Source organism: Dipodomys ordii, unplaced genomic scaffold (assembly GCF_000151885.1).
Source record: "Dipodomys ordii isolate 6190 unplaced genomic scaffold, Dord_2.0 Scaffold127, whole genome shotgun sequence".
In the NCBI taxonomy this organism is placed as follows: Eukaryota; Metazoa; Chordata; class Mammalia; order Rodentia; family Heteromyidae; genus Dipodomys; species Dipodomys ordii.
The window spans coordinates 7,484,503-7,495,358 of NW_012267343.1; positions in this window are offsets into that span (position 1 = coordinate 7,484,503).

Here is a 10,856-nt window from a genome sequence, read left to right on the forward strand (position 1 = left end):
TCCAATGAAAAAAAAATTAAAGCAGAAATAAAGTTCCCCTGTCATACCAGCGGCATTCGAGTGCCATCTACACAGGGCTCCTGTGATGGGAAATTCAGACACTGATCTTTCCTGTCCTGGGAGACAACTCTATTGTGCTCAGCATCTGACTGAGAAGGGACAAGAACTCTGAGGATGACTTGCCCAGAGCCACACAGAGAGTTATACACAGAACTGGGCTGAGACCCATTTTTCCTGTTCCCAAAACCCCCACTCCTGCAGCCTGGCATACTTTTGCCACAACCTGGCACAGAACATGGAGGATTATGTTGCCTCAGCCCCTGGAAACTAAATTAGAGATCGGCAATGGGAGGTGAGGGCTGAAGTAGAGAAAGAGCCAACCACTGCAGAGGGCTATTTTTATCCATCTCAGATAGCCCACAGGCTGCCCTCTGCCCTGGGGCTCTGTTTATCAGAGCTGGACCAGGGGCTCTGTCTCCTTTGGATGGCTCAGGTGGATCAGGGGTCCACTAATGGATCCTGATCCCAGTGTCAAACTTCTTTCTTGCTTCTTTCTTGTTTCCAATGTGGGCTCCTCCATCCTCTAAGGCCATTCTAGACCAATCTGTGAGGCCATCAGAATCCCTGTGGGAATGAAGCCCAAGTCACGGAAAGGGAAACTGAGACTTCCACGGGTGTCATTGGCTGTTTCGACAGCTTATATATACCATAGTGGGGTGGGGTGGCTCAGACCTGGAACTCCAGCTCATCAGGAGGCAGAAATCCAGAGACCAACCTGGGCAAAAAGTTAGTGAAACCACTCTCTCCGCACACAAGCCTGGCATGGTAACACACACATGTGTGTGCCCTGGCTACTTGGACAGTATAGGTAGAAGGCTGATAGTCTGAAGCCAGCCTGGGGGCAGCGGGGTGGGGGAGGGAAGAGAGGAGAAGCAAAGCACAAAATGGAACACCATGGCGTTAGGAAGGCCCCTCGTTTCAGGATGGGGCTGGATTTCATATCAGGGGCATGGCAGGTGAACAACAGGATTTGCTAACCCCCCACAACGTGTTGACCTTTCTGGGTCAGTGAGCACATTGTCCCTCATTTTAAGCATCTCTTCCGTGGTCCACCAGGCAGAGAACTCTACAACTTTCCTTGCCTCTGTCCCAAACTTGAACTATGGGAGCCTTGCCAGTGGGAAAGCTTTTGGTGAATTTGAAAGTATCCAAAACCAGGAAACTTCCCTGTTCTTTGTCTCAGCAGCTCCAGCCCCAGGAAATGGGAGATCTAACATTGTACGCAGTCTTCAATCCCCATCTCCCCACCCCACCCCCACCTCCCTTGGCCTCAGTTTCCCTGTTAGAAACCTGAGCCCTTTGGCCTGGGGAATCTCCACAGAGCTGGCTTTCCTTCCAGCCTGGCTCACCATTTCTATGATCCATTCATTCAGTCAACAAGTGTTTATTGAGTTTGAGCTGCCTGGCCTAGTGAGGGCGTGAGGGCTGGCTTCTCTAGAGAGCTCTCTGTCCTGGCTTTCTCAGCCCCATACGCACATTTCCTTGAGCTTTCAAAAGGCAAATTATGGGATATATGTTATTCACCAGAACACACTCACCCTCATCTCTCTCTCTCCCTCCTCTCTCTCTCGCAAAAAGAAAATCCTCCAGCATCACCAAGAACTAAGTTGACAGAGGACAGAAGCCCACCTTTGTGCCTCTGGGCACCTTTCCAGAGGCTCATGTCCCTGTGCAAAAAAAGGGGGAAGACTGTCTGTGACCATAAGTCTCTGGGGCTTCGTGGACCCGGTAAACAACCTGTGTTTGTCTCGGCTCCTGCCGTCCTGAGAGGGTGACCATAGCCAGGGAGAAACACAACCCCACTCTGTGCTCGCTTGTCCCCAGAGTGAGGAAAATTGTTCATAAATATTTTTATCTTCCTGGTCACCATGGGAGCTGAGAGGAAGGCTTTGATTCTGCAAACCCTGGACCACTCCCTTCCTGTCAGGATCCCATGGTCAAAGCTGACCTGGGCATCCCATCTCTCACCCTCAAATTATAGGCTTGCTGCCCCTGCCGCCTATCCCAGGAGATGGTGGGATTGGATGTGGGACCATACTGTACATTATGGCCAGCCTCGGGCTGTTGGAACAATCTCCATATGCCAAGCTGGCTTCCTGCCGGGAGTTGGGTGATCAAGGTAAAGGAAGAGAAGACCCAGAAATGGCACTAGTGGCCTAGAACCTGGGCAATGAGCCTAAATGCTGAAGGGCCTAGGAACAGGGCTGAGAAAGGCCAGGGTTTTCATCTCCATCTTTCATGGCCATGTAAAGGAGGTCTCAGAGTGTGGCTGGTCTGGGAAATGGGGTATGGCAAAGCAGACACATGCAAACCCATAGACGGTAGAGACCCTAATTAAAAATCTCTAAGGTGAACTGGGGGTTGGGGGCTCATGCCTGTAATTATAGCTACTTAGGAGGCTGAGATTTGAGAATCTATATTCAAAGCCAGCCTGGGCAGAAAAAAAGTCTGGGAAATTCTTATCTCCCAATAGACCCGCAAAAAGTCATAAGAGCAGCTGTAACTCAAGTGGTAGAATGCTAACCTTGAGTGAAAAAGCCAAGCAAGAGCATGAGGCTCTTGGAGTTCAACCTACAGTACTGGCATACACACAGACAGACAGACAGACACAGACACACACAGATACACAGACACACAGACATACACACACACACACACACACACACACACACACCTAAGGACGGAATTTCAGGGATAGCCATCCACAGAGGATTGAGGGTCAGGAATCCCAGACCCAAACTATCTGTGCCCTGTCCTTCCTTTTCTATTTGTTCACATGAAAGCGTTTCTGCTGCCTCCTAGAAATTTCTAGGAAGGAATATTTTGTCCGGGAATGGATCAGCCTGGAGAATTTACAAGGATCACCCAAGAAGGATTCCTTGGTTCCTAGATCGTTGTAGCCATAAAATGTTGTGTTCCCAGTGCTAGCCTTCTAATACCTTTGGTGCCAGAACTCAGAAGTACTCAACTCCTAGAATCCCAGCTGGCTTAGACATTTAGCTTCGTCAATTCCATGCTTCAGAGGCTAAGATTTCTGCGATCCTTCTACTCCATGACCTATTTCAGGGAGACCAGAACCTTTCACAAAAGGGCATTCATTCTTTGTAAGGATTAAGTGAGGAAGAGCCTCGGGCCAGCTTGCTGGGGCTAGCTCACCACGCTGCCATTTCTGATGGTCAGTATTCCACAACCCAGGGTTATAGCTCCCCTTCCCACCTTTTCCTTGCCATGTCCTTGCTTGCCCTACCCCCAACCTGCCCAGCTCCACCAGGGATCCTCCCATGTCACCAGGGATGGTAAAGAGGCAGCAGCAGGGGCATATGCCCTCAGGCTGTGTGTCCCCAGGACTCAGATCTGAGGACCTATTTGGGGAAGTTGAGCTATCCTAATTGACCCAACCTAGCATTCGAATGGCCACCTCTGGGTGACTTAGGTCCCTTTGGCTTCAAGGCCTGTCCTCTGGAATCCCACCTGTATGAGATGGGTTCCCCCAAGTGCAGGCCTCCAGAAAGATTCTGAGCTCAAGGAAAGAAGAGGGAAGTCCTTTCCCTTCCTCCTCATCGTCTTACTCAGAGATTTGACTTGGAGATTTTGCACAAAGCAAAACTTCAATCCACAACTCAGATACATCCTTTTATGTGCTCTGAATAAGCTAAACTCCAACTTGGAGTCCGCATAGCAGCATACCGGCAGGAAATCTAGGCTTGATCACTAACGTGGTTCCCTCACATCCTCTTAATCCGGGTTATGCAAGGATCCCTGGGTCTTTGGCAGAATGAGTCACCCTGGGAGGCCTTGCTGTCCTTGTATTCCCAGAGGTACTCACTGTGCAGCTGTCCCTTGGTGACCAGTGGCCTGATGGCACAGTTCGCACATAGGAAGAACACTAACACGGATTTGGCACTTTAACATGTGGGTCTAGCCTGTCTAGGGGTCCAGCAGAGAACGCTTCCGCAGCTTTACCGGCCCTCCACCCAAGACCCCACCAACTTTTCCTTGTCTCCGTCCTCAGTTGTACTTCTGGGAACCGCCGCTCCTCACTGGACTCAACAAAGACTTAATGCCTCCACACCTTCACAGCTCTGACCCGAACTGGAGAGGTGGGAAGAAACACACAGGCCAGAGGGCAAATGTATTCACAACCATGTGTATTTGCACACATTCACGGAAGACTTCTCAGAGCAGCTGCCGGGCTCCCAGGTGACAAGGACCAAGATTGGGTCCTGGTGGCCTGGAGCCCAGCCTCACTGCCTTGACCTGCACAGCCAATCAGCAGCCACTCCATGAGACAGAGGGTCTCCAGAAGTCCTGGGGATGACAAGCAGCTGTTGGGCCTAGCAGGACTGGACAGCACAAACCTGCTGCCCGTTACCTAGATGGGAAAACAGAGGTCCCATGAGGTCACCCAAGGTCACCCTAAGGATTGGCACTGTGACATAGCAGATCAGAAAGCCTAGAAACTTCCATAGCTGCTGTGTGGTTCAACTCACGGCCCCCTCTGGGTGTTTTGGCTATGGAATATTTCTAATTCATCACAGCAATTCTGAGGAGCAGGTCTTAGCACCCCTGTAAATACCCAGGCTTTGTGGCCTCTCAAAGCCAAGTAAGTCTCTCAAGGTCATGGGCTTCCAAGCAGGCAGGAGCATTGGAGAGCCTGGCTCCTCCAGAGCTTACAGAGGGCCTGCTCGCCAGGGCCTGGGCACAGGGACACACTGCCCACCAGGGCAGAGCCATTCCAAAGCCCTCACCAGCCAGCCCTCAAAGCCCCCTTTCACGGGCTTGCTCCACACCCCACTGGGGAGCCGGACAAAACTGCTAGTGTGGAGAGTATTTTTCTATTTCCAGATGGATCTGTGTCGCTGGCTCCATCCAGGGCCTCCATCACTGTGAGGGGCAGAACAGGGCCCAGTGCCAGGTTACTATAAGGAGCAGAGAGAAAGCCACACCCTGCACTGTGGCTCTTCACCAGGTTCCTGGGGCCCCAGGGCAGCTTCTGTGGGCAGCGAGGCCTGCCACGAGAACCCCGCCCCCCCAAGGAAGTACTTGAACATCTCATTTTGTGCTGAGAGCCAGAGTGGGGTTTTCAGGTAATCTGAGGAGCTGAGTTGGGCCTTCTGTTCATACTGAGGTGGTGGTGAATTCGATCCTTTTCTTAGCCAGCATTTACTGAGCACTGACTACTGTCAGCTGATTGCTGTATCACAAGGATCCAGATTCCTACTGGAATAGATGGGAGATAAGGACCTATTCAGTAATCACATAAATAAATAGATATACGATTGTTGATAAGGTGCTATGGGAAAGAAAGCCCAGTTATAGATACTCTCAAAGGTGTTATTTTTTTCTTTTTAGCAGTCCTGAGATTTGAACTCAGGGACTTGTGCCTACTAGGCAGGTGCTGTGCAACTCAAGTAAGCTCTTTTGCTTTTATTTATTTCTAAGATAGAGTCTCAGCTGGGCACCGGTGGCTCATGCCTGTAATCCTAGCTTCTCAGGAGGCTGAAAGCTGAGGATCACAGTTCAAAGCCAGCCCAAGCAGGAAAGTCCAGAGACTCTTATCTCCAATTAACTACCAGAAAACTGGAAGTAGAGCTGTGGCTCAAGTGATAGAATGCTAGCCTTGAGCTGAGATGAAGGCCAGCACCCAAGCCCAAAGTTCAAGCCCCACAACTGAAAAAAAAATAGTCTCATAAATTTTTCCCAGGGATATCCTCCTTGATCCTCCTACCTACCTTTCCTGAGTAGCTGGGATTAACGGTGTGAGCCACTACTCCTAGCTGCTGTGTGATTTTGTTTTTTAATCATCCAATTTACTTGCCTCATTTTTCAAAAAACAAAAAAGTTGACAGGATAGTGATTCTCTCCCACACCGGACACCAAAACAGAGCTGTTTGCACAGATGCATTTCACCAGGTCATGGCAGAGCAAGACAGAGACAGTGGTGAGATTCTGGCAGTCTTGCCTTGATCTTGAGGGACTATGTAGGAATGAGGTTATGTGTAAATCACTGATTACACCGATGGAAGGGCAGGAACAAGCTGTGTCCATCAATCCTGAAATCTGATCGTAGAAATTAGACTCAATTACTAGGACCAAAAGATCTGATCTAGAAGTAAGGCAGAAATGTGCTTTTCTTAGTCTCTGCCTGGACCCTTGGACACCAAGGCCCAGGCAGGGCATAAACAGATGTGGACAAGCCACTGTCAGCTAGAGGGACAGCCTGGACTACAGAGGTGGAGGCCATCCAGGGACTGGTCAAAACACAGGGGAGTAGGACTCAAAATCCCCGTGCCAGTGGGGAGTCAGGAGCATCATCTGTCTGCCAAGGATCTGGGATCCAGTGGGAAGCGAGTGCCTGTGGTATGGTGTGTGGCCTCCGGGGGGCGCGCTAGAGGGAGATTTCAGCTCCTGCAGGGAAAGAGGGTCCCAGAATGGAAGGGTTAGACTGGAAGATGAGCACCAGGAGTGTTTAGGCAGGGTGGCACCAGTAGAACCCGGTGCCCCGGCAGAAACTTGAAGAGAAAGTTCTCTGACTTGGTGAGGGAATTGGACCCAAATCTAAAGCCAAATGAGGCCTACCAGTGTCAGGACACTTAGAAGGCAGGCAGGAAGGATCAACTACAAGAACATTTGATGCTCCTGGAAAAGAAGATTGGGGGGGGGGAGCTTGTAAACAATGCCGCCGCCACCACTACTGATAGTAATGGAAATGATTGGAATGAACTTGCTCAGTGGATATGTTCCAAGTAGGGAATCTCATGGGAACCAGCCAGGGCTTCAAAACACCCCGGACTAGGGACATTGGGCAGCCTGCCCTCTAGCCTGGAGGAGTAGAGACAGAAATGTGTGGCTAGACTCACCCTACTGGCCAGAGCATGGAAGATGAAACTAGAAAGAAGTGGTAGTTTTAGGAAGGCAGCCATTGCCACAATGCAGGCATCCTCTCCTGCCCTCTGATTGGCCAGTGCCTCCCTTAGACCAAGAGGTCAAGGGGCAAAGGAGCTAAGGTGAGATAGTCCTGCCTGGAGAGTGTGGGGTGCACGGAGGGGTAAGAGGGGTAGAGGGTGGACAGGGCAGGGTGTGATGGTTGATTTTTATGTGCCCACTTGATTGCCGTGCCCAGATTATGAGTTATTTCTAGGTGGACCATAAAGATATTTCCAGATGAGATTTGCATCTGAATTGGTGGGATCTCTAAAGTAGATCACCCCCTGCTACCTATGTGGGCCAGGGTCATCCAGGACTACTGAAGGGCCAAATAAAATCAAAGAGGGAGGGAAGAGGGATTTGTATTCACCTCCTCTAAGTTTTCTGTCTCACTGTTTAAATGGACTCTCATTTTATAGTCTCCTGCCCTTCAACTCAATATGCACGGTCTGCTCTTCTCATTCTTAGGCTTTTAGAGGGCATTGTCAAAAAAGTTTTATGCAATACATGACCACACACACACAACCATACACACAACCACACGCTCGCTCATTCTCTCTCTCTCTCTCTCACACACACACATACACACACACAACCACGTGCTCATTCTCTCTCTCTCTCTCTCTCTCACACACACACACACACACGCATATTGGCTCTCTTTCTCTGGAAACCCTAAATACATGAGGCCACTGAGGGGATAGAGAAAAGCCAGAAGAGATCTTTCAATTGGTTGCTCAAATGTGTTTCCCAGGTGGCTACAAGCCGCACTACTCTCAGTTGTGTCCCAACCTACTGGGTGTGTGCACATGCTCCTGGCTGCCCCCCAGGAGGCATTCAAGCTGTGACACCCCCCCAAAAAAAGATGAGCTTAGAGGTGCCTTTCTAGCATCCTCAGCTTCCTGACCCTCAGGGAGGAAAGAGTTAATGAACTGAAGAGTCACTCACTAGACATGTATAGAGCCCCATGTCATGGCCCTGCTGGAGATCTGTAAGCTTTGTCTGGGATTGTCAAGTCAGATCTGCTTTGCAACCCAATGGGGAAATGGGAATTCTTTTCATTGAATTAACATCTTCCAGGCATGGCCAGGATACAGCAACACACATTGATTCCCTGGCTTTCTATTGTAATTGGGGGAGACAGAAAATAAACAAGGAAATCATATAGTCTAGTTTCATGAGCATTGTGAAGGCAAAGAAAAGCAGACAGAGTGCATTGGACATGGAGGAGGAGAACAGGAGACTGCCAGGGACATTGATTGCTGGGTAAAAGAGCAAGGACAGCTCACAGCTAGAGGGTGGTGTGGGTCATGGTGGCATCAAGGAAGGGATTGCTTCTACTTCAGGATATCAGAAGCCCCTGTTGAAGACCCCAGTACTCGTAAAAGTGCCCTCTCTCAGAACAGAGGCTGCACAGAGAGAAATCTAAAGATGCTATGTCAGCTTTAGTGACAGAGGAAGGGCCATGAGCCAAGGGTGTATGGCGTCCAAGAGCCACAACAAAGGAGGGAACACATTTTCCCTGCTGATGCTTGATTTTAGTCCAGTGAAGCCCATTTTGGAAATCTCACCCCCAGAACTGCAAGAAGATAACTGCAGTGATCATTTGTTACTAGTACAAAAGCTTGGCGGTTGGCAAATGGGCTTGGCAGGGACTGTGGACCGGAGAGCTTCTGCATCACCTCTGGGGCTTGAACTGGGGCTTGAACTCAGGGCCTGGGCACTGTCTGTCACTCAAGCATTCAAGTGCTCTACCACTGGAGCCACAACTCCATTTCTGGATTTGAGTGGTTAATTGGAGATAAGAGTCTCATGGAGGGGCTGGGAAGGTGGCTCAGTGGTAGAGAGCTTGCCTTGCATGCCTGAGGCCCTGGGTTCAATTCCTCAGCACCACATAAGCAAAAAGAAAAAAGCCAGAAGTGGCGCTGTGGCTCAAGTGATAGAGTGCTAGCCTTGAGCTGAAGAGCTGAGGGACAGCGCCCAGGCCCAGAGTTCAGACCCCACGACTGGACCCCCCCCCAAAAAAAAAGAGTCTCATGGACTTTTCTTCCCTGGCTGGCTTTGAACTGTGATCCTTAACATTTCAGCCTCCCTAGTAGTGAGCGTTACAGGCCACCAGCACCCAGCCACACATCGTCACTCTTGACAGGAAGTCAAAGAGGTGGCGACCATGTTTTCTCAGTCACCACAAGTCTATTTCAGGGACCTGGAGAGACACGGAACACAGGGAGGAGGATGCTGAGACAAAGACCTCCGAGGAGAGGTGGGCAGGTGAGCAGCTACTCCAGTCTTTGTGGCAATGACACGGGGAGCTTCAGGGCTACAGATCCCCAGCTGAGGGTAGCAACATGGCCTGAGAAGGTTCCTGAAGGGAATTATAAGCAGCCCTGGGGTAGAGCTGACTGGGGTTGGAGGGTTCAGACGTCCATACCTCCCTCTCCCCCTTCCCCATGCAGTACTGGACCCCCTAGTCTGGGCCTGTGCACACGGCCAGGTACCCAGGATCCATGAACCTGGGAAAGGCTCCACCTGGTGGGCCTCCAGTCCGCAGCCTGCGTCCAGTCTGTCCTCACAGCCCTCCTTTCATGGCTCTACCAGATGAAGTCTCGCTAATTAGCAGCAGGCTCCACGAAGGGGCCTTCCATGGATGTAAACAGGGCAAGCGGGGAACAGAGTGAGCCAGTGTTCAGGGACACCTACCTCGGAACCAGATACCCAGGCCTGCCCAGTTGCCTGCCTTCAGGGCCCAATCAAAGCTTTCTCCCCTCTGCAGCTGCAGCTGGGGAGGTGGGAGGAGGTCCCCAACGAGCCAGCCAGGACAGAACAGGAGCAAAGTTGCCTCCGGTCCTGGGGGAGTTGCCTGGGGAGGCCAGGCATCAGCCCCTGTCCTGCCTTGGTGAGGAGAAGATATTCAGTAAGTGCCAGGCACGACAGCTCATACCTAGAATCCCAGCTATTTGGGAGCAGAATTAGGAGGATTATGGTTGGTGGCTAGCCTGAACAAAAGCAACAAAAAGTTAGCAAAAGTCTATTTTAATCAACAAGCTGGGCAAAAAGAGCTGTAGGTGTGGCTCAAGGGGTAGAATGCCTGTCTAGAAAGTGCAAAGCTCTGAGTTCAAACCCCAGTATAATAGCAGGGAAAAAAAGCTGCTCACTAAGTGTTGAGAAAAACAAAGAAAGGCCAGGTGCCAGTGGCTCACGCCTGTAATCTTACTCAGGAGGCTGAGATCTGAGGATCACAATTTCAAAGCCAGACTGAGCAGAAAAGTCTTTGAGACTCTTATCACCAATCAACCACCAGAAAACTCAAAAAAGGTGCTGTGGTTCACCGTGGTAGAACACTAGCCTTGCATGAAAAAGCTCAGGGATAGCACTCAGGCCTTGAGTTCAAGCCCCATGACCAACAACAACAAAAAGAGAGAGGAAAAACACAAGAGAGAGGGTGGGGGAGATGAAAGAAAAGAAAAAAGAAAGAAAAGATTTTCCATGTGATGTACAGCAAAGATGATTGAGATGACCTTGTTTCCAGGGTCTTGGGTTCAAACCTCAGTTCTGCCATTTACTCAGATGCTGTGGGTCATTTTTACTTCCTGAGCCTCAGTTCCCTTATCTGTAAAAAGAGGTCAATTATGCTCCCCCCAGAAGGGCTGGCAGAGGTGACGGTGGTCAGTGGCACTTGTAAGTCCTCAATGAGAGCCACTCCATGTTGCCTATCCTCACAACAACATGAGTAGCAATGAACAGATGTGGGAACTGTGGCAATGGAGTGTGAGTAGCTTGCCCAAGGTCACCGTGTGTACCATGCGCCACGAGGCAGACCCAGGCAATACACTATCTACTTATGCTGACTCCCAAAAGGTCCACGCTGC